Raw genomic sequence first — 26,928 nt, 5'->3', positions numbered from 1 at the left:
AAAATATTAAAACAAATTACTGGTGGTATTTTTTTTTTTTTGCGAAGAAGTCATATTCCATATAGATAATACATGAACCGTCCCGCCTACTTATCTTCTAGGAAAAGTAAGCTATCATCTTCACCATCGAGAATCTCATTGGTTTGTTACAAGTGAGCTCTCGCTAATCCTTAAAGTAAAACTTGTCGTAAAAAAATATTTCGATTATAAATTTAAAAAAAAGAGGCATTTTAATACGAAAATCTAAAACAAATAACCTATTTTTTTGAGAAAAATAAAATTAACAACTTCTAAGAACTGGAATCTAGTATTTATTAAGTAATATTTGTATATTGATTATAATACTATTAATATTAAGTATAATTTTAAATATATATTCCCTTGATGGCAACAAATGATAATTTCTCGAAAGCACTCTCATATATATTTGTGCTTTTTCTCGGTCATTTGGCGAATTATTCATGGTTGTCGCATTGTATGATTACGTGGTTAATAGCGAGTGCATTTATTTACTGTGAAATATGGCTTTGTTGGGATTTAAATCTATATCCTCCCCTGAAAAACAACGGAACAATTTATAAAATTTGTAGAATTAGGGGACATGAATTATTGAATTCTGCAAGCTCATAAAAGTGTATGGCAATTTTTTTTTTAATGATATAGCAGAAATTACAACAGCTTAGCGTTTTTAAATACAATTAAAATTAAAAATTTTGTGTCGCTGGATTAAGCCCTAATGGAGATTAGGCAATGCAACTCTCATCCTATCTTCTTATCCTTGACTTCCAAAATCAGATATTGACTTGACGGATCGAATTATAAGATATATTAGCCGCCTTTGGCGACCTTCATGTTCACCTAGATTAGTGGCTCTCTATGTTGTTAAACTGTTAATAAGAAACATATGTATTTAAATTTTCACCTTTCTCTTTGGTTAGGCCAATAAATATGAATTTAATGGAATTAATCAGCCGTTAATTAGTATTTGTATAAATTGAACTGTCTATACTATGAAACAAAACCAGAAGAAAATCATGTTGTTATTATTTAAAGTAAAGAATTTTTACGTTACTTTTAACATTGGTAAAAGCACACAGCTTAATGGTTTGAATGATTAATTGTGAATTTCATCATAATAATATCGATTGCATATCTGACGAGTATTAAGTCTATGTTTCCGCACGATTAAACTTATCATTTGGGGCCTATTTCTATCACCTTCATTTCTTATGCATCCTTCTTCCTCTGATTGAATGAAGGTTTTGGAAACGCTTCAAACGCTCTTCTTAACATTTTAAATAATGTTTTGCATCTCATTTAAATTAGCAAAGCCACTGATTGACTCAAATGCAGCTGTTCTAGGAAGCAGTATAGGAATCTATCTAGCAATCAATCTATCATTATGATGGTGATTTATTTACATTTTACAGATGCAGTTCACTAATAAATAATAATGATGATTTTTATACTACGCACATTAGCGTTATATTATATATGTATGTGTATGTATAAAAGAGCTATTCAGTTATTCAAATAGCAGCTATTTTTTGCAGATGTTAATCTTAATCTCTGTAACATGTTGAAAATATTTCACTCTGTTTATTTTTTGTTTTATGTATGTGTTCAATTTATGATTGTGCAATATTATTTTCTATATCTGAATTTAAACCGTCCCGTCCACCTATAATCTCGGAATTATTTATTTTGTTTTGATTTAGCTTATGCTGCATGGCAACATCTTGTAGATAGTGTAGTTTGTTTTTGGAATGTTTTTTTCTCGTTAATAAATGATATGAAATCAAGGTGATTAATTGCAATTAAGAACAGTGATTAATACACTTTTTCGTGAGTATATCACTCATCTGGTGATCTTTTGATCATTTGAGTGAATTGTAATAGAAAAGGCGTCCACAACGATGTTTTTTACTACCCTTGTTTACAATCTCTGTAAACAATACTTTTGAGTAGTAAATTGCGATAAAATAAAATATCAAAACTTTTAATTTCGGGATCATTTTCAAGAAAGTTAATTTTAGTATCCTCGGATACAAATAGTTAAAAAAAGAATGACAAAGCTTCTTTTAACAAATCAAAATGTTGCCAATGCTTTAAAAAATGCAGGATCGGATATTTTTTAAAAAGTTATAAAGTAATATATCTTAGAATTATAAAATAACGTATATAAAATTTACGCAAAGTAGTAGTAGTAAATAAATACTATTCCAAAATTTAAGATATTTTGTTTTATTTGAACAAGTACGACTGCAAAACCCTTTTAAAATACCCTTTAAATACTTAATACCACAAAAAAAATAATGGAACACTCGCGTCCATATTAGCCTGTTTTTAATCCATACCTATTTATTAATCCGGTCATATCGTTTACTTTTTAAAAGAAGGTGGCATATTAGTATTAAAACAAATTTAACAATTTTACAGTAAAAGAAAATTAACGAAATAAAATTTTTAAAAACTAGTGAAACTGAAACTTTTTATTTATATGAACAATTTAGTTTAAAGTTATTATAAACAAAATAATAAAAAAAAAATTTAAGAACCTTGACTTACAATATCTAATCAAAATATGAGCTAAACTAATATCTAATGACCAACGAGTTAAAATGCTAACGGAAGAAAATTCTTAAGTATATTTACTTAAAGTATAAAATATAAGATATTAAGATAAGCGCATTTGAATTGTTTTTCGCTCTAAATATCATTGACTACATCCGCTTACCTAATAAAATACATATTATAATACAGGATGGTTATAATTAAACTTCCCCTATAAACAACATCCTACAACGCAAACGGGCGAACGGATTGCAACGAAATTTGATATACAGACTATACACAAGATGTGCTCACGGAATTTCGAAAAACATTTATTAGTTCCGAAATGTCCACCGGCACCTTTTCCGGTAAAAACATTAATTTTAGCACAATTAACGACCAAAACGGAATACAGAAACAAACATTAACATTTATTGACTAGTTTCTGATCATCTTGTCGTCGAACCACATTAAGTAAAGTTAAGGAAAAAAATAATAGTACGCTGTTTGAGAAAAAAACAGTTCAGTTTGTAGAAACAAGAACAGATTAAGAAGAAATTGCACATGAGGAGCAGTTGTTAATCGTGTCCAAGACGATGTAGGGAAAGGGGCTCCATGTGACCACCCTCATTCACTTGCAAAATTTCAAGTCGATGGACAGTGTGTTCAATAACAGATTGTAACTTATCAGTTTTGATGCTTCGCACAGGAAGTGTTATGGAGTTCTTTAAGTCATTCAACGTCGCAACAAGATACCGTCATCATTACAGACGAAAACATCGACATAAAACATGATAACGATTGTAAATATTTCTTATCCTAACCTGTTTAGCATAAGCTTCCTCCTCTTGGCAAGCATGCAAATCTCGACATTTTTTTTCCTAGAATTGACAAATTTTTCCGGTTTTACCTTTCATTACTCATAGTTCTTGTTCCTTATTATTAATATTGTTTCTATATTCCGTTTTGTCGTTTATGGTGTTAAATTTGATGTTTTTCAGGAAAAGCCGCCCTTTGGTGGACATTTTGGAACTAATTTTTTTTTTTTTTTTTCGAAATTCCGTGAGCGCATCTCGTGTATAGTTTATATGCTAAATTCCGCTGTAATCCGTTCATCCGTTTGCGTTGTAGGATGCTGTTTATAGGGGAAGTTTAATTATAACCATCCTGTATATAATAAATAATGTATAATATTATATTAATATTCCATATCATTATTATAAATAATATATAATATTGACTCTAAATGAACAGAATGGAAAGCTTCATGATACAAAATAAAGTATTATAATCATAATAAAACATGCATGAAAGATATTTTACTTCCGTACTGAACAGTGCATATTATCAAATGCAGACATTATGTGCAATTGATATTGATTGAAAAACATATTTTCTTGCTTTATTTATAAAAATCTCGATATTAAAACTATATTTAATGAAACCAAAATGAAGAATATCAATTAAAATTTCTTCGACGTACAAAATATCCAAAGATAATACTTTATAATCACCAAACTTTACACCCCCAACATGTTTTAAATCTTTCTGATTCAGAATTTTTCAGTATTATATTTGTTTATCCGTTTATACATAAATGATAGCTCAAAAAAGCAGTGAGCTATATAGGTGGAATTCATCAAGCAGTTTTATCACCAGAATTGTAAATCTGCGGAATCTTGAATTAGCACTGGCAAATAATTGATTATATGTTTATTCTTGTATGTACGGAACATAATAATTTAGAAACGTAACAGCCTAAATAGATTTTTTTTAAAAAAAGTTGCTATGTTAACTTGACCCCAAAGACAATCGTTTTCCTTTTCAATTTGAGCTCTAAATTAAAACTAAAGGGTGAATATCATCATAGAACTGCTATTAGAAAGAGAATGCTTCATAAAATGTGTTTTTTAAAACTATGCATTTATTTAAATAAATTACTTTAAAACTCTTCGAAAACAAGGACAGTTTTCAAAGAGATCTTCTGATTCGTAAACTCTACATATATTTGCTGGAGATTATTGAAATGAGATAATAATTGTCTAACTGTTCAGTATCCGAATTGTCAAATCGCTAATGACGTCATGTTTGAACGTCAACATTCTGCTTTCAGTCATAATGTCTACATCTATTCTAAAACTCGATATAAGAAAGACCAAGAGTCTACCTTCTCAAATACGGTCATGTCGAGCATTAGAAAGTAAAGGAATCCTCAATCCAGGTAAAATCGACAAAGCTTTAATATTATATTTATTCTATTCTGTTCAATAAAACTAAAATTTGTTTTAAGAATCGGTTTTGGAGTTTGTTTGAATACAATATACTTCTTCGTATTTTACAAGATTAGATCAAAATCTGACAAGCACTTTCTTTAAAAACTAAAAGAATTAACCATTGTCCCGATCTTCATAAGAAATATAAATGAATAAAAAATAAGATATTTGATAGTTAGCCACGAAATATTTTTCTTTAAATTTATTAAAATTATACTTTTTTTTTCAATTTTCGAGGACTCGATGCAGGCAGACGATATTCCAAGTTCATGGAAGATTTAAATATCAGAATTGAATAAAATGCTTAAGAATTTTTTTTTTTGTTTAATCACAATACTTTCTCTGCTTTGTATGCAAAAAAGTATTATTTCATCAAAGAAGAAAAAATATGTAATTATTTTTTGATGTGTCACTTCAGTTAGTGCGAATTTAAGTAGCAACTTTTTTTAAAGAACTCAATTCTAAATTGTATATAATCTATGTATTATTAGATACGTTTCAGTTTCCACTTTATTAAAACCAGAATTGGAAAATTAAATCATTGTAAATATGAGATGATATAAACCCTTTCATTTCAAATAATTAATGTAAATAGTCTTTAAAAAGACGCTTTTTATTATTGAATTAAAAAGCATAATTTTTTTTACTTTAATTACTTTCTACCTTTTTATTTTTAAATTATAATTAATTCTTATAAAAGGAAGTGTTATTATTAATACTTATAAAAGGAAGTGCTTATGTATGTCTTGCGTATATTTATCGGTATTCTACAAGACAGAGCATTAGACTTATAGTATCAAATTCGGCACAGATAAAATTTAAAAAGAGAAAATGTGAGCCTCAAAGCAACTTTAAAATTAATGATTAAGATTTTAATAAATTAAAATTAATTGAAATTTTGATTTTTATCGCTATAGCTTCTGAAAATATTATTATACAAATTTAATTTTTACACCATTTTAAAATTTTAAAAAATTGCCTTTTTAATAATATTAATTTATTTGCAGGTGAATTTTTGTCTAATTTTGATAAAGTTCTAATACATTTTTTTATTTGATTTTCAATAATAAATTTCATTGTTGAAATAACGTGTAAACCATTTTCATCACTAAATATTTAGTATCTTACATTTTTTTTCCCATTGTTGAAAACTAATTAAAAAGATTCTCAACAGAGTATAAGAGGAATCAGAAAGAGAGATTACATTACTGTAAAAGACAGCGTTCTGCAGTTTTATTTAGATTACACAGGCGTTTAAGTTTTTAACTTAACTATGATCTCACCAGACACGACTTCAATAAATGAAAACCTCTTTTATTAAAATAATTATTAGTATCAATTTAGTACAGGCGAGTAAATTTAAATTAAACACAATCAATATTTCTAGTGAAGTAGCTGATCTCAAATTATAAATATTGCTAACTTATAATTAAATTCATCTTAAACTCTCTACCATGTAGAGCTATTAGTTGGAATTGATGGATTTTTTGATTAAGTTCAGAAGATATTAAAATAGTGTATAGCCAAAAAATATAACATTTTAAATCTCTAACAAGCCAAGGAAAGGATTTTTTTTTTTGATTAACTTCAGAAAATATTAAAAATAGTGAATTGTTATTCAAAAAATATAAGAATATAACATTTTAAATCTCTAACACGCCAGGAAATGTATGAAAAATTTGTTACAAATTTCCAATCTCTGGAAACAAGAAACGAGTCGATCTAAATAAAAATGTAAAATCAAAATAATGTAGAATTGCAAAACTTTTATGTGGCTCCCTGTGTTTTCAAAACAAAACGCTACGCACAAACTTGCCACATTTCTTAAACTAAGCAAATAAAATGTTATTTTAACTTGAATAATCTGTCGTAATTAGGTGCAAATGCAGCAGCAAAGTTTCACCTGCTGCATTTGTATCATCTCCTACTTACCTGGTGCGATGAAGTTTCCAGAACGGAAATTTCTGAAAACAAGTAAATTATTGGAGATGTGCGAGCTCGTCGTTTACACACACACACACCAATTATTTCCAGAAGTGCGATATGACATTTCAGTTCTCATTTCACATTTTTCACCCGATTCTCTTGTTTTGGATATTCTTTTCCTTCTTAGCACTGCGTGCAGTAAGATAAGATGAAAATACATTTTTTAGAACGTTACATAAACCGAAAAATCCTATCACAGATAAATATTTTAAATCAGCGCTAAGGATAAATTTTGAACTAAATATACATAGGTAGAGTCAAAAGTCTTAAAAATTACCATTCAAACTTATTAAACTTAAGACAAATATTTATTTTTGTGAAATGTATATACCGTAAACGAATCGAGAATGAACTTAACGAATTTCCATATGTTTCTAATATTTGTAGTTTTAATATATTTGTAGCTCGAAGAATGTTAAGGCGATATTCAAACTTTCGTTTCGTCTTACCCAATGTTTGTACTATAACATCTTTCCAATAATTTCTCTAAATCCCTTTAAATTTAGTAGACGCTTTTGCGTATTGTAATGTCGTGAAAAAATGTCTTAAATATATGAAGAAACATCTAAACTCCCCTTGAAATAATCAATTTTATTTTTAGGAATATTTAAAAATAATAATAAATTTTAATCATTGTTTACATTTATGAACTAGTTGTTCTACATATTAAATGTTTTTTTTTAAAAAACAACTTTAAGCATAGGAATATGCAAAGAGATAAAAAGTTATATTATCTTATTCCACCGGTGGCACTTCAGGAATAGGCATGAGAAACTTCCAGTATGGTGGTTGGTTCTCGCGTATTTGTTCCTCCTATGTGTTATTCATATTCCTTGTGGGTAGAGCAACAATATGGTCCCCTCACCTAACAATCCAGTCATCTCAACTCTTGAATAAGATGGGATCGGCATCCTACGGGAAAAACTGTACCGTAGCCGGTAGTGGCCATTAAGATGCAAATGAAGTTCCCATTTATAGATGTCGAGCCGTTCTGATTATTCAGTTTAACTCTAGCCCTTCAGGAAGATTGAGGTGGTTATAATATATATATACATTATGATTTTCAACAGTTATTTATTGTCATATATTCACGGAAACATTTCGTGTTCATTCTATGTGTTTTTCATATTCTCAAATATTTGAACATATGATTGAAATATAATTGAAAAATGCATATGTATTTTCATTTGATTATCAAGTTGTCAGATAGATGTCTAAAAAAACATTAAAAGCATTCCTGCATTAATTTAGTAACACTGAAATGATAAATATTAACCGCAATTCCTGTTTTCATTACCGCCAACATTATGATAATTTACTATATCTATATGTTCCCACTGTGTTACACAATTTAGTTCGATAGAATATTGAAAGTAAGCTTCACTTTCCGTACCATTCACATCTAAATCTACAAGTTTATTATTATTATTATTATTATTATTATTATTATTATTATTATTCTCGCTTACCAAGGTATATATATATATACATACTAAATTTGGTATCTGCAGATGAGACAGACAGGCTTGTAGAGCCCTACACACAGACAGAGACATTCATTTTTATTAGTAGTAAAAATAATGCAGGCTTCTTATTTTCTCGTATTCGTAGTATAGAGAAAGTATAGTAATCGTCAAAAAATTCGAACTTGAGATTTTGACGAATCTCCACGTTTTAGACCTTTCTGAATTCGAAAAACACATTTTTGGAAAGTATCTGTCTGACTGTGACAAAGATAACTCAAAAACGCTTTCAACTAGATATATGAAATTTGGTATTCGGTCTTTATAGCAAATTGGTAGGTTTCTATCCAATTTTGAGCAAAATCAGCTCCGAGGAAGTCTATCTGTCCGGCTGTTCGAATATAATTTAACAGGATAGCTTCAAAACATAGAGAGCTAGATATATAAAATTCGATACACATAATTAGCATGTATCCTTTCGCCTTTCAAATGTTAAGCTAAATCGAATACGGGATCGACTGTCAGTCTGTCAGTCTGCACATGCTGAAACATGTAATCGTGATAACTCTAAGTCGCTATGGCTTAAATATATCAAATTTGGTACGGAATTTTGTGGCTACAATTGTAGTTTTGTAGTTTCGGATATCATTAACCAGGATTATTAGGAACTCATCGCCAAATAACTCGCCAAGGATGACAGGATGGATTCAGTAAAAATGCTAATTTTACTGAAAAAAAGTTAGTATTTCGTAACTATTGTACGCCGATGCTATATAAAGCGTCCTCAGGGATAACCTCTTTATTAGAGAGTATGCTAGAAAAGTTTAGGGAGACTCTTCCCGCTGATTTGAAAAGATCATTTTAACTGAAATATAAGCACAGATTTGTTTAAATATCTATTCCTTTTATTTACTGTATAGCTAAAATTTAAAATTCAGGACTCAAGCGGTGTTATTCACGTCTCCAGTTTTTACTGCCCTCTTTCTCATCCAATTTTATTCAAGTGCTTGTTGTACAGAATTGAAATAAATTAAGAGAGCAAGAGAGACAGGGAGCAGGAAGAAGACCTTCATTAAGATGCGGATCCCCACTACTCAGTTTTATCGGAAAAGATTTGCAATTAACGCAACACTGCTATAAAGATTCACTCTGCTCTGCGGCTCTTAAAATAGACCCTAGATCGATCTTTCTTTTAATGGTGCACTGAGTTAGCTCTGGATACACTTCTTGAAAAATCTGAAATTTTTGTTGCATGTTCATGGAACTTAAATCCTGTTTTGTTTGGGAATAATTTGGGTATAGTGATTTGAAATTCTAAATTTGGCGAAAAATTGAAATTTTTTGTATGTCTATTTATTTCCAGTACCTTGTGTGAAACTTTAACAAATTCAATCCCTTCCTCCTCCCCCTCAAAAATCGTATAGGCTATTATATATATATATATATATATATATGCGTGTGTGTATGTGCAATCATATTTTAAACTCTTAATTTAATCCAAATTAATATCCAAAGCTTTACTTTAATTTAGCCCATAGTAATTTCATTCTCTTATTTTCTGATTCGATTCCACTGTTTCTACTTAATTAATTCAAGAGAAGCTTTGTAAAAATGCTTACATTTGCGCATTCACAAGCTGCGCTGGAAGGGATAGAAAAATGTCCAGTAAGCACATTCTTTTTTAAAAGATCCCTGTGTTTCCCTTACTTGTGATTGACATTAGTCAAAAATCGCTATCGAAATCTCATTATATATTGGCACTATGAAAAAATATTTCCCTATCAATATAAGGTTATATAAGAGTAGGGATAAAATGTTCAAGGACTTTTTCTCATTTTCTTTCTGTGTCGTTCTGTGTTTCGTCTGTTGCTCGTCGCTCCTGCTTGTAAATAATGCGTGCTTCTCCACGATGAAATAAAACGACGTCACGAAATCGAAAGTCTCTTCACTGTCTTCGAAACTGCATTCTGCTTCACATAAAATAACGCTAATTTGGCAAAATATGGGTAAGTAGTGAAATCACACATAATCATTTTTATATGTAATTATCAAATTCAGTGAAAATAAGATAATAAAGTTAAAAAAAAAGATGGAAAGGATAACAAACTGTTGTCTAATGAAATGGAAATTATATAATTGATAAAATTCATTTATTGTTCTAAAATTACTGCTTTAATTAGAAGGGAGAAAACGCAATAATTTTACATTATTCTAATAACGAACGCAGTAAAACTAGTAAATCAAAACTGCATCAATAAATTCGTACATATTAAATTTCGATACTGTGTATTTGTTTAATGTGTATAATTCATGCTTCAGAGCAGAAATTACACTTCTCGATTTTGGAATACTCTGCGAGGAAGGAAAAGAACGTGATGTCGCAGGACAATATGAATTAAATATCCATTAGATAACGTACGTGATCACCTGATTGCTGCTATGATCTTATCACCTGATTGCGCTGCTTAAGAATCTATTTTATTTTGCGCATTTATCATTTTATTTATTCTATTTTATTTCAGTCTGAAGATGCATTTTTGTAGGGGGAGGATAAGCTGATTTGGGATGATAAATTAGAAATAATATCGAATAAATACATGAATTTAAAATATGTTAAACTTGATCTTTCCAACAGGTAAATTCATATGCCAAACACATAAAAGTATTCGATATTAATTGTTTAAAAAGTACAAATTCGTTTGTAAAGAGAAAAATTCTGAAAAAAAAAATTACTAAAAGTAAGGCGAGTACAAAACGGATAAGAAAAACTGTGTGCTAAATGTCACGTCAAATTAAGGCCTTATTAATCTCATTGCACAAGTTTCCATGATTTATCAAATTTTACCAGGCCCTTCGGAGGGAAAAAAACCTTGAATCAATAAAAGGTTGCTTCCATAAACTTCCCTGCTAGATGTGTAAATTGTGATTCTTAAAACTATCCGAAAGCACTGCTTATAGAATGTTCCTATCCAGAGGATAGAAGGGGAAGAAAAAAAAAAGCTTTACCCTTTTGTATTTGTCTTCACAAGTTCTAACATTTCTTCCATTCTGCACCAAAAGTCTTCTCTGTATGCTAATTAAGCGCGTAACTGGATTACGAATCTAGTTTTCTTTTCCGGTAAAATATAAGAAAAGCCACTGGAAGAAACTTTTTTTCCCACTACTATCTGGCATCCGAGTCAGAAGTTTGCGCTCTTTTGTTTTTTGACAACTGGTAGTGGAAGCACCACCTGCGATTTCTTAAACAAACAATCTCGAATAAAGGTGCCAGAACCTTCTGCCACTTTTTCTTCTTCTTCTTTCTGTTCTTTTATCGTAAAGAACACAAGCTAAATCAACATGATCTGAATGCAAAGATCTTGCGATGCAGAACAGTTACAGGGTTTTGTAAAAACATTAGTGGAAACGCTTCCTTTTAGAATCAACATGCTTTTTTTTTTTAAATTTTTCCCTTCTTTTAAAAGTTACTTTTAGAAATAATCTCTCTGATGAATGGTATCGTTAAATGTAAAATGCATAGAATAATAAATGAATAGTGTTTTTAAATTTCTTTCATTGTAAAGTTTAAAATCTAATATTAAATCATATACTACAAATTTTGTAACGTTTTTAAAATTAAAATGTTTTTTATAATAGAAAACTAATAGTTTTTATCTGATTTTGCTCGACATTTTTCAATCCCTACTATTAGTTCACACTCTCCTTATATATATATTTATATATCTTGTTCAAATTTTCAGTCGTTAATAAAATACTTTTTATTCATCCACTCAAGTTCAAATACAATTTTTTAAAACTTGTAGTGGATGACACTTGATGTTAATATAATTTTTTCAAATATTAATTCATTAATTAAATTTAATTCATTTTTAATACTTTAAATAGAGTTTTAGCAGTTTGTAATGAAAACTGCAATCAACAGGCAGTAGCTCAATCGTTAAAATGCAAGGATTTCCGTACTTTTCACATGAGGGTAAAGAATGCGAGTTCAATTCTTACGAAAGTCCATAATTTTTTATACTTATTCTTTGATAATTAATAATTTTTTGATAATTATTTAATAAAAATTAACTAAAATAAAAATTTTCTTTGTTGACCTAAATAGGAATTGAATTTAAAAAAAATTATATTACTTCAGTATTTTGTCAAACAAATTCACTTTTTAAAAAATAATAAAACCAACATTGTATAGCGACCTATAGAATACTTAAAGCCATAAATGATAATATTGACATCATAACAACTTCTCATGATATTTATAAAATATAACGGAATGCTTTCATCTCATTCTTAAACACGTCAGACTTTTTCCTTTTTTTTATAATAAAATTAGCCATCTTCGGCGACGTTTATTCGTCCCCATTAATACTTTTTTTAGATTGTTAAATGATTAATGTGAAAGAAATTCTTCTAAAAAATTAATTCACATTGTTATTTGATACGAATGAAAGGCCTAAATTGCTTTGAAATTAAAACTCAAATGTAACTGCAAATTAAAAAGTGAATATATTACGACATAAAAGTGGATGTGAAATTCTATCCCGGAGTCAAAGATTGGTAAAAAACTCAGTTGAATGTTTTGATGGATGTGTTTGAATTCTATCAAAGCATTTAGAAACATCATCGTTAAAGATGGTGTATCAAAATGAATTAAAGATATTATTAAAATTAAGAAGAAAAATAGTATAAAAATTGTATTTTAGTTAAATAATTGTTTAGAAAGATATGATCATCGTTTCCGTCAACAAGTCATAACAATTATTTAGATGACGACTGTTAAGCCCATTTTTACACTTGATTAAATTTTCTGTCTGAAATTTGATTCTTGATTTCTTTCATATCTTCTTCCCTCTGATTGAATCTACGCTCTGGTGACACTTCGAATCATCTCTAGAAAATTTCTGATAATATTTTCCAGCTACATTGATTAGCTAAGCGAAACGAATTCAATGCAGCTATAAAAACGTTATATCGAGCAGTCTGAAATTCGTATGATGGGTTGTTTACATTTGACTGCTGCCATTCAACAATATGTAATAAACGCGATTTCTGTGCCATGTACTTTAACGTTTTATATATAGAGATAGATAATTCAATTCTGCATTATAAAAATACATTCTGGAAGGTATATTTTGCAGTTCCATACAGGTATTACAGTTTGTCTACTATTCATATTCATATTGAATTAGAGGGGGATTAGCAAAATTAATCAAAATTAGTAGAATAATAAACTCATTAACTAAGCAGAATTCGAGACTAAACATTTTTCTTGCCGATTTAGAATCTAAACATTTTTCTTCTCAAATTAGAAGCTAAACATTTTTCTTACCAAAATAGTGACATCTTGAAAATGTGGAAACTTTCAAAGAGTTTCTAAAGTTCATGAAAATAATTTTTGATCTTAAAGCGTTCGAGAGTCTGGAGAAGCATGTAAATTCTGACATTCCAGAACTTTATGCAGATATGAATAACTTATAATACTGATTTTGGAACTAGATCCATATAATACTTCCCTTCTTTGGCAGAATACTCCGCTCTCATTAGGAAATAAATTCCTGCTATACAAGCAAGTACTTCAAATCTATTTTATCATATACAGACTAAATCTGCAGACTAACAACAAAAACGCACAGAAAAAAAATTTGAATCTAAATAAAATAAAATTATTCGTATTATGACGAAACATCTTGGTACATGAGAAATAATGCCATGCATCATGACTTAAAATTCATGAAATTAAATACTATTTCGAAAAGCTATCTTGAAACTTCTTCAAGTAAATCTGGATCACACAAACTCAATCATCAGCTGTCAAGCATTCTTAAACCACAATTAAGGAAAACTTACATATGCAACTATCAAACGATACTTTCCCTATAACACCCTCCCCGCCCCTTCCTTCTAATTTGATGCTGGAATGCCATCTCTTTTATTTGAAGTCTTTTACAGTAAGCTCAAAATTTATTAAATCCTTTAATATTTTACTCTTAAACTTTATTTTAAGAAGCGTCTGTATCCAAACGCAAAACGCTCTTTGACTAAATTTGACAAGTTTTTTTTTGTTGTTGTTGTTACAAAGTCTTATTTTTTATTCAGGTAAGGAAAAGAACGTAATCTGCAATGAATAGAATAATTAATAGAATCATAATAATTAGCAAATGAATGTTTTAAATTTTGGAACAGTATTATATATATATAATTTCCAAAATTTAATACTGCTGTTGTCGATTTTAATATTTTTAGTCTGTTTTGTACTTTTAGTGTTGCATATTTCATTTATTTAATCTTACATTTTATGTTAAAAAAAAGTTTAAACGGAATAAAATGTTTTTATCTTCATTATCAAGAACAAAATAATTTATACCTACGACAGAGAGATACAGAAAAAAAATCTATTTCCAATTAAAAAGTGATTTAATATTTTACTGTTTATTAATATCACATGGAAATCGTTTAATCAAAATGACTGAAAAATTTCGTTTATCTTTTATTATTTATACTTTTAGATTTTTCTTCTCGTTATTATTATTATTATTTTTTTTTTCAATTTAAAAAATTCTTTCTATCTAAAAACAGAATTTTAGAAAATCTCTTCCCTCTGCCATAAAACTTCCGAAAAGTAATTAAATCAATTTCTAACTGCCGAGCAATTATCCACCCGACATTGTGCGCCTTCTCCGAAACGAGATAAATCATGAAATTTAACCCCATAATTTAAATGGCGAATATTTTCCAACACAATAAGCGCAACTTTCCAAACTGATAATAGTTGACGTCATTCTCCCTCGTAATGGCGGTGGAACGGATCCTTGCGGTAGAAATAATCGTCTGCGCCGTTTCGCGTCGGAACTAACGGGTCCGGAAATGCAGATCGCTCCAGATTAAATTGATATCACCGGCAGTGATTGGCGTTATTCGAGCCAATAGGAAATTCTGTCGTGTTTTAGTAGGCTGCACATATTTGATGGTTTGTTTTAAACTATTTTCGATAAATCGCTATCTTGTTCATCTTGTTTGCGAAGTTAAAAGAACAATAACACAATGCGATGAAAGACATAAAATGGCTGCTATTAATTATAAATTTTTCCTCTTTTTCTAGGGACGGAATCAAACATATTGATCGGCAGTTCCAGTTTTCGAATGCTTTTAACAAAAAAAAAAAAAAAAAAAAAAAATCACAGTATAATTATTTTTCAGAACTCGGTTTCTTTGATATTCGGCAACATATTTTTTCCCCCATTTAATATTCACAGTAAAAGTAAATAAAGGAATTCTAAACAGGAAAAATAAACTTGCCTCATGCAATTTTTTTTTTTTTTTTTTCATATGAAACTCAATTTGTGAATGATACAGAAACAACTGCAGTTGGAAATTCCTGCTACGCATTAAAACCATTCAATTTAATTAAAATTAAAAAGATCAGAAAAAATCTCACAACTCTGAGATTAATATAATCATATAATATTTAGAAATGCATCAAATATCAAATCGTTTTTTGTTTTTTCCATAACTTTCACAGCGGAATATTGACTGATTTGAAAGAAATTTCTTAGTCGCAGAACTTAGAATTTATTCATCAATCTTGTTTTAATAACTATTCTTTAAAGAATATGTAATGAAAAAATATTTTTATATCCTTTAAAAATGAAAACTATTGAAGTCCAACACTATCCAAAGCCCTAAAAGCCAATTTTCCTTTCGCTCTTTCCAATTTGGAAATATTTTCATCTTGCTACGCTTGTGCAAATGCATTTTGTTTTGCTTTATTGATAAATCGCTTTTGAAAGTGATCTATAGGGCTGCGGTGGTCTGATGGTAAGGTCTCGGCTTCGGAACTGGTGAGCTTTACGTTCGAGACCCGATTCCACCAAAGAAACGTCGTATAAATGGGCCTGGTGCGCGCCAAATCAACCGCGGCCAAATTCCTCCCGCTGGTACTGTGTGGAAGCTTGGAGAGAGGTGTCAGCTTAGAGCCGTCCTCGTAATCTGACCGCGATTTAAATTACGAGGTCCATCCCAACTAAAGTGATCGATTGTTTGAAAAAACAATTCATAAAGTATAAAGACTAATAATTTCTTATTACAATGTAAAATTTTTTGAAAAATGCGAAATCCAGTGACTCACAAAGCAATTCAAAAATAATAAACATGATTTTATTTAAGAAAATATTTTGTATTAATTTTTAGTTTCATATTGTCGCGAAAATAAAGTTTTTAAAATTATGTTCATAGATAAGTGCATCGCTCTAGCTCAAAAGCAATAAGAAATGAAAGAATCAATTTAAATTAATTATATAATTTTCATGCAATAATAATATTTATACAATCAGAAAGAACTCGAAAAGAGATTTAAAAATCCGATTCCAGTATTATAAGATTTTTTTCTTTTCATTTATTATTGATACAATAACTTTTTTATTAATTATTGAATTAACTATTCAAATAGATATGAAAAGACTAGAAAAATTATTTTTGAATTTTTTTAAAACGCAATGCCTACTCTCCATGAAGTAGCATCAAAGAATTTCAGTCCGCCAGTACCGATTGGCGACGTCTTTCCGGACATAAATCCGGCAACCTAATTGAATCCCTGACGTCCGAGAAAGAGAGAGTCCGAACGATTAATGCCTCGGGTAAAACGAGATTAGTTTTCGAATGCAAACCGTTACCAGGGTGTCGTTGCCAAAGGAAATAAAAGAAAGCTGCCTCTCGGAATTTGACCCGTTGATGAACATCAAAAATTCACAATGATAACAAAAGAATAATCCAATTGTAGTACTTCAAAGCTGAGAAAATTAAAATATTGTTTACTGCTTAATTTATGAAGAAAATCACGATTAATTCATATGGCGATCAATACATGTTTTGAAGCTATATAATAGCCTGTTAGGCATGAATCTTTAATTTTTGGACCATAGTAAAATAAAAAATAAAAAAAATGGATATAATTCCCTTCTTCAAATTTTGACACCACAGAAAGATGTAAAATTCGAAAGTCATGTTATAATAATCATTTGCAATAGGCAGATTTCTTAAAACAAATATGTTTAGTTTGTTATTAATTATCATTTGATATTACAGGATTCATTATTTGAAATTGCGTCAGAAACGACAGAACTGATGAATATTTCATACTAAATTAATTAAAATGCAGTAATTAATCTTTTAAAAATATAACATTACAATATTTTTGTGAACTATACTGCAAAAAGTACATTTTGAAGTATGTCTGATATCTAATTAGTTTTTATAGTTACAAATACTTATAACACTTTGTATTGTTTGTTAGTTAGTACTAACAATGAATTTGGAGCACAATTTCATGTATCAAAAGAGAAAAGAAATATATGGTAGACTTGCTTATATCTGACAGAAAGAAATTATGGGAATATAAATTTTAAATATTTACATAAAATGTTTAGATAATCGAAAACCCATCACATATATCTATTATATATTTTGTCTCTTATTTTATTAACAGGTGGATATATTTCTTTCACATCATATCTGACGAAAATTTTTTTGTCTGTGAAAACTGCGAAAAAAGCAATAATTTAAATGAAATTTAAACAACGAGAAGTGGAACAAAAATTACAGTGGTTCAAATTAAGCATTACTTGATAGTCAAACAAATTTCTAAGTTTTGCTCAACAATTATGGAGCCTGCTTTTAACATTTTTGACAAATAGTTAAAATGGATTATATCTGAACAAAACAAAAACTAAACAAAACAAAAAAAATTGAAAAATAAACGAAGGGTTTGAATGACTTCATTTGAAAGAAAACGGCTCAATGAAAATGAAATTCTAAACATTTACACCATAATCTTTTAAAATTCACAGAATCTTCAATATTTTGGGGAAAGAGTTTGGTTTTCCCAATGTCATTCACAGAATCTTTCCAACAACTTCTATATAAATGAAACTGTTTATGGATATTAAATTCCAAATATATTCTTCCGAAAAAAAATTCTAAATAGCTGTCAAGAAAATGGTCTAAATAACTTTAAACTTCTTTAACAAAAAGTTGAGTGCGTTGTAATCAAACAATCGGTTCGAACAACTTCCGTTTAAATAAAACTATTTATAGTCCCTTGTAAAATTCCAAATGCTATCTTTGTAACTACTTAAAAAGATTTGAAACTTCTTGAACAAAAAGTTAACACGCATCATGGACTTATTGTTCACTTATGGCCTTTGAACAATAAGGGATAATGATTGCACGGAAACGCATCATGTCAGATCAGTCATTAAGACTTCTAACCACTTCTGATAACATAAGATGTCTTGTTGTGTGGTTATCGCTTCTGATCGACAAGGGTCTTCCGATGTCATATTCTATTACTGGGGCATGCAAAGCATTTCGAAAATCAATCAGGGCACAGGTGACCAATCGAAACATTGTAATGAATGACCTTGATCTCTTCGCGAATAATCTTGTGAATAAGGACATGGCACCTGTGAAGTTACTTTGGTTGAATGAGTAGAACAATTAGGACACATAGCGCATCAAGTTTCAGGAAGTATATAAAGACCAGCGGGTGTGGTCTCTTCAAAATTTTAACATTTACTCTCCGATAATCTAATCTCCAGTAATCTATCAAGGGTTTTATTTCTTTCCTCCTTGCATAAAATAGCGCACCTTAGATAAGATAGCGAAGGCCTTGCATAGCATTGGCGAACATTAGTTAAGAAAAATAGATCTTTGGCGCGAATCTAACATTTTTACTGAATCTATCGTGCGATTATGTATTTTGTGCACATTTCTTCTCCGAACGATTGGAACTAAGATTTGACAAGGAATTACAAATGTAGTCACGAGACAATATACCAAAATGCATTGATTTAGTTTATTGCGTTTACAAGCAGGCAACACAGACAGACAGACAATCAACCTTTTGACAGATTTGATTCAACATTTAATAAGAATCTACATTTTAGATGTTAAACCTGTATGTCAAATTTTATTTATCTATCTCTTTACATTTTGAAGTTATCGAGTTCAGATGTATTTGAAAAACCAAACACATATATATTTTTTTTTTGAATAAATTTCGTTTAAAATCTGATAGAGTAGCGTCCAAATTTAGAGTCCATAGCGCAAAGCGTTTTAGACTTACCGTATTCATAGAAAGAGAGACATTATGCTAAAAATATGATTTTCGAACTCAAAAAAGTTCTGAAATGTTTAGATTCGTCAGTATCTAGAGTTAGAACTTTTTGACGATTACAATGCTTTCACTATACTTCGCATGCAAAAAAGTAAAAATGAATACAGATGGGAAATATGGATTTACTGAATGGCGTAGCAGTACTTTCTATAACTAACACCGGTATTCAAATATTTTATTTTCGCCGTATTCCTCACCCCCAAGTTGGACGTTCGAAGCTTCGATACACCCCTTCCCCCTTTTTATACAGTCCTGGTTATACATTTGAAATTTGACAACTGACCTAGTACTTGCATGTATTTAATAGTTCATTATTTCATTGAATCAAGCTTAACATATATTTAATTAAATGAGATTCTGAACGTTCGAATGCTATCCGTTCCGTTTGACAGCGACTCAAAATTTTGTGGTCCATCACCGATAACCTGAAAAAAGAGTATCAATGCATCATATCTAATCTATGTGAAAAATCAATAAGTTTTAAGTATTAGATGATTCTCAGGATATATATTTTTTTTTCTGCTCTAGAAAATGCCGATTGTCTTATTTTCATGTGACACGGGGAGATAATATTTACATTTAGACCAGAAACAAAACAAAGATTAAATCTTACATCTGGTCATTAAATCATATGTGTTAAACCATGTCAATGAACAGGAAAGTAAGGGTTTTTGCACATTAGGTCTTTAATTCCTTAGTTTAAAGACCAGACATCTGGCTTTATACAAAATGATAAATGCAGATGAAATACTTTATTTACTATCAATTAATCATTAAAAAGTAAACTTTTATTTAAAATTAAAGTACTGAAATACTTTATTGGTATTGCCTTATGTGTAATGCCAAAAAAGGTGAAATTTCCATGCTTTACAATCTTCAAAACCTTTACGACTATTAAAATTCAAAACTAAATTCCTGCTGGAACTCGTTGTTAACTTTTCCAAGAATAGAAAAAAAAAAAAAAGTCTTTAAGTAAGTATACGTGAATTGTAATTTAACATGGATTAAATATATGACAGCAATTTTATAATTTTATGTTGTTGGGTTGGATGACTAAATTATTCTTCTATATCATGTAACTATAAAATGTACAAAGTGGAAGAAAAATTCGAACATCGCATTTTCGTGTTTAAACGAAAGACAATAAATCTGAGAAGAAAGTCCAAATCAAAAATATTATAGGTATTAAAATAGGTTTATATAATGTGCTATCAAATTTTAAGATAGCTTGATTAGATCAGGATTAAATTTTTTTTAAATGTAAATTTGGAAAAATGTTTTTTAATTATTTTCTCTTACCACTAAAGCTTCGTTACATAAAAAGGAATTATTGGTAAACATTTCAGACTAATATCTTCATTATTTTCTTTCTGAAGCATTCTGATTGAAATCTGTATTATTCAGCATTGTGAGAAAAATAATAATAATAAAATAAAAAAAGGTAATTGAAAACATAGGTACATCTACATCAAGTATAAAACCGTCCTATTCTAAAAGCATTATTCTGCAATTTTAACTGATATCTAAATGATCATTTTTCAGAAGAAAAAAAAGGGAAAATTTATATTTGAAGCTAACATTTTGTCTATTTTGTTATGCTTGAACACGTTCTTCTGTCTATCTGAATTCGTTCAAGCATAATAATGGATCCACAACACTGGTTCAAAATTTAATTATTTCCTACTCTTTTCAGAATACAGATCATTCAGAAATCGTTTATATTCCTTTTTTTCTTCTCCATGAATTCGGATTAATGAAAAAGAAATTTTAAATATTTTTCAATTTCTTTTTTTTTTCCGAAAGAGAATTGAATATTTCAAAAAAAAAATAAAACAAAAATCGATCGGAAATGTTTATTAAATATATGTTTTTATAAAACAAGTATTTAAAAAACTATTAAAACATCACTTAAAATTTAAAAAAAAAAGAGATTAGAAATATTCTTCAAGATTAAATCTTTTTGCTTGACACATAAAATTTTGTGTTAGGTTAAAAATAGTTATAAAATCGGGTTGATGTGGGAGGTGTGTGCTTAATGAGTGCGGTTTTTATCTCAGGGGTTGTCATGTGGTCAATGTCATTTAGTGCTATATGTTTCTCTTAGAATGAACGATATGTTACATCTGTTCACTCTCGTTAGTGTGAAATATATTTCACGTTTTACCCTTTGGCCACCTCTGCCACCTCTGACTAATATCGTTTAATGTGAAAGATTTGTTATGGGTCCCACTTAATGTGTATGATATGTCACAAACTGATTATTATCGTTTAGTGTGAATGATATATTCAACGTGAATGACACTGAATACTACCAAAATAGATCTTAATGTAATTTCAAAATGATAGGACCAGTTAAAGTAACATAAGGTCAATACATTCCTGCGTGCTAGACGTAAGGATATTTAATAATAACTTCGAAGTCGATATGTTCTCAGAAAGTACCGATGAAATTTATGCCGAAAACATGATGAAATTAGATTTAAGGGAAATTTCAGCTTTATTGAATTTATTAGCGTATTGATTCATTTTTCAAAAATTGAAGAAAACAGAACGGGACAAATCGAAAATTGGTTTTGTGTTGGAACGTATTGTCAAACTTCCCTCGATTTTGCATATTCAAATCTTTGCATACAAAGTATTTTAATTTTATCAAATCTAATTTATAACGATAAAAATTGAATCATAAAATCACTGACTCTTGAAATAAAATTCGGAAGTAACACATAAACATAATAAGAACTTCCCGCGATAGCTACAAAGGATAATATCTACTTGACCTATGGTAGGAACATGTGCACAACACAAAACGGTTTCAGGTCTTGCATTCTTTAGAAATCTTGTTTCACTGCAAATTAGCATGGAATTTATATTGTAGGATGGTGCATACGATGGCACGCAGTCATCGCTAGACCGCATCGTCCATTCGAAATCACTCATCCCACTGTTCCAGATCTGACGCAAGTGGCCTTGATCTTCCCCGAACAAGAAGCAACTATCAAACGAACCGTAGAATATAGCAAAAAAGAACCGTGAATAGCAGTTTTAATGAGTTGTTTATTTCTTGTGAGTATTTTAGAACGAATCACAAAGTTAGCTTTTTAGAACATTTTGGAATCGCACATTAAAATATGAAATGAGCTTCACATCTAGTGAAAAGATTTCATGTGGAGCGTACCTTGTCACACAGCTTCTAAAACGAACCGGAATTTACAAAAAGAGTAGCAAGACTACTCTTATCAAATGAATATGGTATCAATTTTCAGGTACCGTTTTTCATAGAACTGAAAATAAATAAAAGTATTTTGTTAGAAGACTACTTCAGAAATTATTTAAAGCAATGCAAGCCCATACTTGAAAAAGACATCCAAATTTTAATACTAAAATGAGATGTAATTTATCATTTGAAATAAAATGATGGTTTTCCTGAATTCCAACCAACAATTTCATCAGTTTGCCCCACTCATGATATAAATTTCCTCAAGAAAAATTTTATCAGTTGGCAAGAAAGGAGGTGATATAAATTTGCAGGTTTCTTTTCCTTACAATGGAACTGAATAAAAGTATTCTTTTCACTAAACGCTAAAAAATATCTTACTTAAAGAAAAATGCAAATCAGAATTTGGAAGAAGTGTCTAAATTTTGATGAATAGATGCTATTTTTTCATTTGTTCTTCTCAAATTCTTCTATACAAAAATAATTAATTAATTAATTAAATTAAAAGAATTAAAAATGTATCGAGAAGGAAGAGAAATGAATTCATTTTGATACCAATACTGAATAATTGCTGCAGACATGCTTATAAAATAATTGGATGAAATTGGACAATTGGATGAAACATTCGTATTTTTTTAAAACTTTTCTTCTTCACTTAAATTATCTCAGGGTTAGCTGTTTTTTTTTTAAACTGGTGAGTTGATATACATAGATAAAAAGTGTAAATCCACCAGATAGTGTTGTTGGAAAAAACGAGAAATATTAACGATTGTTTTATTATATAATGTATAAAATATACATTATATTTACGTTTTTTTTATATTTCATAGTTTCTAGTGATTGGATTCAATATTTTTAATATCTCAACAAAAAAAAAAGCGGGAAAAAGAAAAGCAATTTTTAAAATATTTGTCAAAATAATTTGGCATCTCAGTAAAAGTTACTTCCTTGTAGCAGATCATTTTTCTTTCTTTTTATAATATTTACACTTGATTGAAAATAATTTGTTCAGTTTATAAATTTCTTTCATCTTTAAAATTAAACGAAAATGGATTAAAAAGGGTTTCAATTGCCGAAAGAAATGCGTATGTTGTTGTTGTTATTTCGAATGCGAAAATAATTTCTTATACTCTAGAATGTAATAAATAATATTTTTTTTTCTTTGTTAATTTTCAAAAAAAAATCTTAAATAATTACTTTTTTCACAATTAATATTTGATTACGAAACGGGAGTTGAAAGTGAATTATTTTTTTAATAAAGTTTTACATTTGATTTAAACCCTTTGTCTTACTAAAATATTTTTGCATATTTACTTTTCTCTATAAATTTAGTGTATATATTTCTATTTTAAGATTGAAATTGATAGAAAAATATACAAATGAATTGAAATGGCTTTTTCAGATTTTTTTCTTTACACAGAAATGGGGTTTAAAAGCGAAATAGGATTATATCTGTATCTAACAATTTAAATTTGTTAATGTAAAAAAGAAAAAAGGTAGATATTAGATTTTTTTTTTTTTTTGGTATTCTACAAATATTTTTTTCTAATAAGATATATCTATACTTATAATAAAGCTCAATGTGTGTGTGTGTTGGCGCTCTACAGGCCAGACCGTTTGACATACAGCTACTAAATTTGGTACATGTATACCTTGGAGGTTGGGAATGTGCACCTGGGGGTTCTTTTTTCGAATTTTTAATTAGAATTTTAATTATTAATTAAAAACTAACTTTCCCGCCAAAAAAATCTTCCATTTTCCCCACCGCCAACTTTTTCGCCAAAAAAATCTTCCATTATCCCCAGCGCCAAACGAGAAAGGCTTCAGTTTTTTTTTCTCCCAACAGTAATGAGGCTAGGGTTAAAATTTTTCGGCGGATTATTTCAATCGGTTCTGTTTATTTTCTTAATGTTTGATGCATTTAAAATTAAACATTGTTCATGAATCAATCTTTCAGATTCATTCTGAAGTACTTTTGAATTAAAATAAAACAGAATAAAGGAAATTAAAAATTTCTAATCCGCATAGCGTTACCCCAACTGGCGTAGAAAAAATCACGTATTTGCGTTACGTAACCGGTGGAGAAAATTCACGCATGCGCATTCTGTTCTGATTGTTGCCATGACAACGTTATCAATGGAAGATTTAAATTATTTTTGGGTTAGTTGCATGCTTTTGTAAGTAAATTGTATTTATGTTAGTTATATATTTTTTGTATATGCTTATAGTTTTAAGTACATCGTTTATTAAGTAGTTTTTTTTAAACCTGTTTTCAACCGTTTATTTTAAACGATTCGTTTTATTTTCTTAGTGTTTGATGCATTTAAATTTAAACATTGTTAATTAATCGATCTGCTCATAATGAATCTAAGAAAATTTTGTTGACCAACTCTTGAGATATTACATAAATTAAAAAAGATATTCTTTAGTGCCCATAAAGTTTAAACGCTGAGTGACTCTATTTTCAGTAATCAGATTATAAAAAATATTATTATATTAATTGAAGATAAATTCTTTCCACTTTAATTTAAAGCATAAATTCTACGGGTGCTAACATAAAATGAGAGAGATACATAGTACTTTATGACTGAAGGCCTTTATAATATTATGAATGAATTATATGATAATCAAAATTTGAAGTTTTAAAATATTTTGATGAAGAAGCTATTAAAGTAGAAATTGCATAAAATATTTAATTATTAAAATTTTAACGAACATTAAGATTGGCGAACCGGCTGGTCGCCAAAGGCGGCTAGTTCTTTAATAAATTTAAATAATAATATTTCCATTATATAAGAAATAAATATATTCAATAAATAATAAAAATATTTCCAATGACATAATATGAATCAAGTTTAATCGATTTCAAATTTCTTATAGTCAATTCAATATTTTATTTGATGCTTTACAGCAAATTACCGATTAAGGAGCAACCGCTTGTCTATTAGTAATACATGACGAGCATCTTAGCTTCGAAAATTCCATTGAAAAGATAAAACGTAACTTCAAAGGAGAAAAAGCAAAAACCTACTCAGTGATCCAATTCCGAATCTGAATCGCTAGGGAAGAATAAACTATTTGTCTATTAATCTATTATAAGACCTCTTATCAGCTATTCATCTGCTATCAGGGTAACAGTGATTTAAACACGTGGAAGATCTCAAAAACCACCAAAACAAAACAGCACGCCAAATTAGTAACATGGAGTATGGTTTGTCAGAGATATACATTCAAAAAGATCCTCAACTTACTACTGCTAATGAATTTCACTAAAAACTGTCCAAAAGACTCCATGAAAAACTAAATTAATGTAGTAATAAAAGAAACTGAAATCTATGAAGTACAACATCCAATGAAGAAATAAAAACCCAGTAGATTTCTCTGTATTTATTTCCATAAGATTTGATGCCTTTTCTCACTAACATGACTCCTACATAAAATCGGATTGCATATACGAATATGTACAAATGTTCTTCATTTATGCCAGTTTTCATCTTTTTCATTCTTGTCACACTTTATTCTATTAGTAGCTGCCTTTGGCAACAACTGGTTTGCCATGATTAACAGTCGCTAAATTTTGAATTAAATCTTCTTCAGCAAAGTAATTTTAAGTTTCAACTTTTGATAGATATATAATTCATATTATTTTAGCACCCTTATGCAGTACTTTTCATTTTTACAAAACATTTTCTCCCTAAAATTCGCAAAAAATGGGTACAATCTGCTATTTTCAGCCTTTTAACAATGTTAATTTCTAACAAAAATCGATGCAAAAGTTGGCATTTTTCTATTCATTAATAGTATTTAAAATACAAATTTAAATCTTTTGCAGCTTCTCAGAATTAAGTAAGTACATATCGCTGGGATTAGTTAAATCTGATTCGGAAATAACGATCTGTGTTAAGGAAAGAAATTCAATTTCATTATTTTACTCATTTTAATATTTTTGCTCTATATCGACCATAATTCTGACTGTAAAACAAAAATGAAAAAAAAAAAATATCTGTAACTTTAATAGTGATTTTCATCAATAACTTTGGTATTTTCCAGAATTCTTATGTTTTGTATTTTCGTTCCTGATACGTTTAATATTCATTCAAAATTTTTACACATCTTTGTATTTGGAAACATGTATTTACAACATTAAAAAAATTAATTACTTATAGAAAATGTATATAAGGCAAAACAATAGTAGCATTGGAATTAGCCTTTTTTTTTAGAATTTTAAAATGATGTAAAATTTAGTTTTGTACTGTAATGTTTTCAGAA

The 26,928-nt window shown here is 29.0% G+C and overlaps 1 protein-coding gene across 2 annotated transcripts in view; it reads right to left on the bottom strand.

The window, feature by feature from the left end:
- Nucleotides 1-26,928, bottom strand: part of LOC129955213 (protein O-linked-mannose beta-1,2-N-acetylglucosaminyltransferase 1-like) — a 206,102-nt gene that overhangs the window by 164,204 nt on the left and 14,970 nt on the right. The window lies entirely within an intron of this gene.

This window comes from Argiope bruennichi, chromosome 2 (genome assembly GCF_947563725.1).
Source record: "Argiope bruennichi chromosome 2, qqArgBrue1.1, whole genome shotgun sequence".
Lineage (NCBI taxonomy): Eukaryota > Metazoa > Arthropoda > Arachnida > Araneae > Araneidae > Argiope > Argiope bruennichi.
Note: the sequence above shows the minus strand (reverse complement) of the source record. Positions and strands in the feature narration are given on the sequence as shown.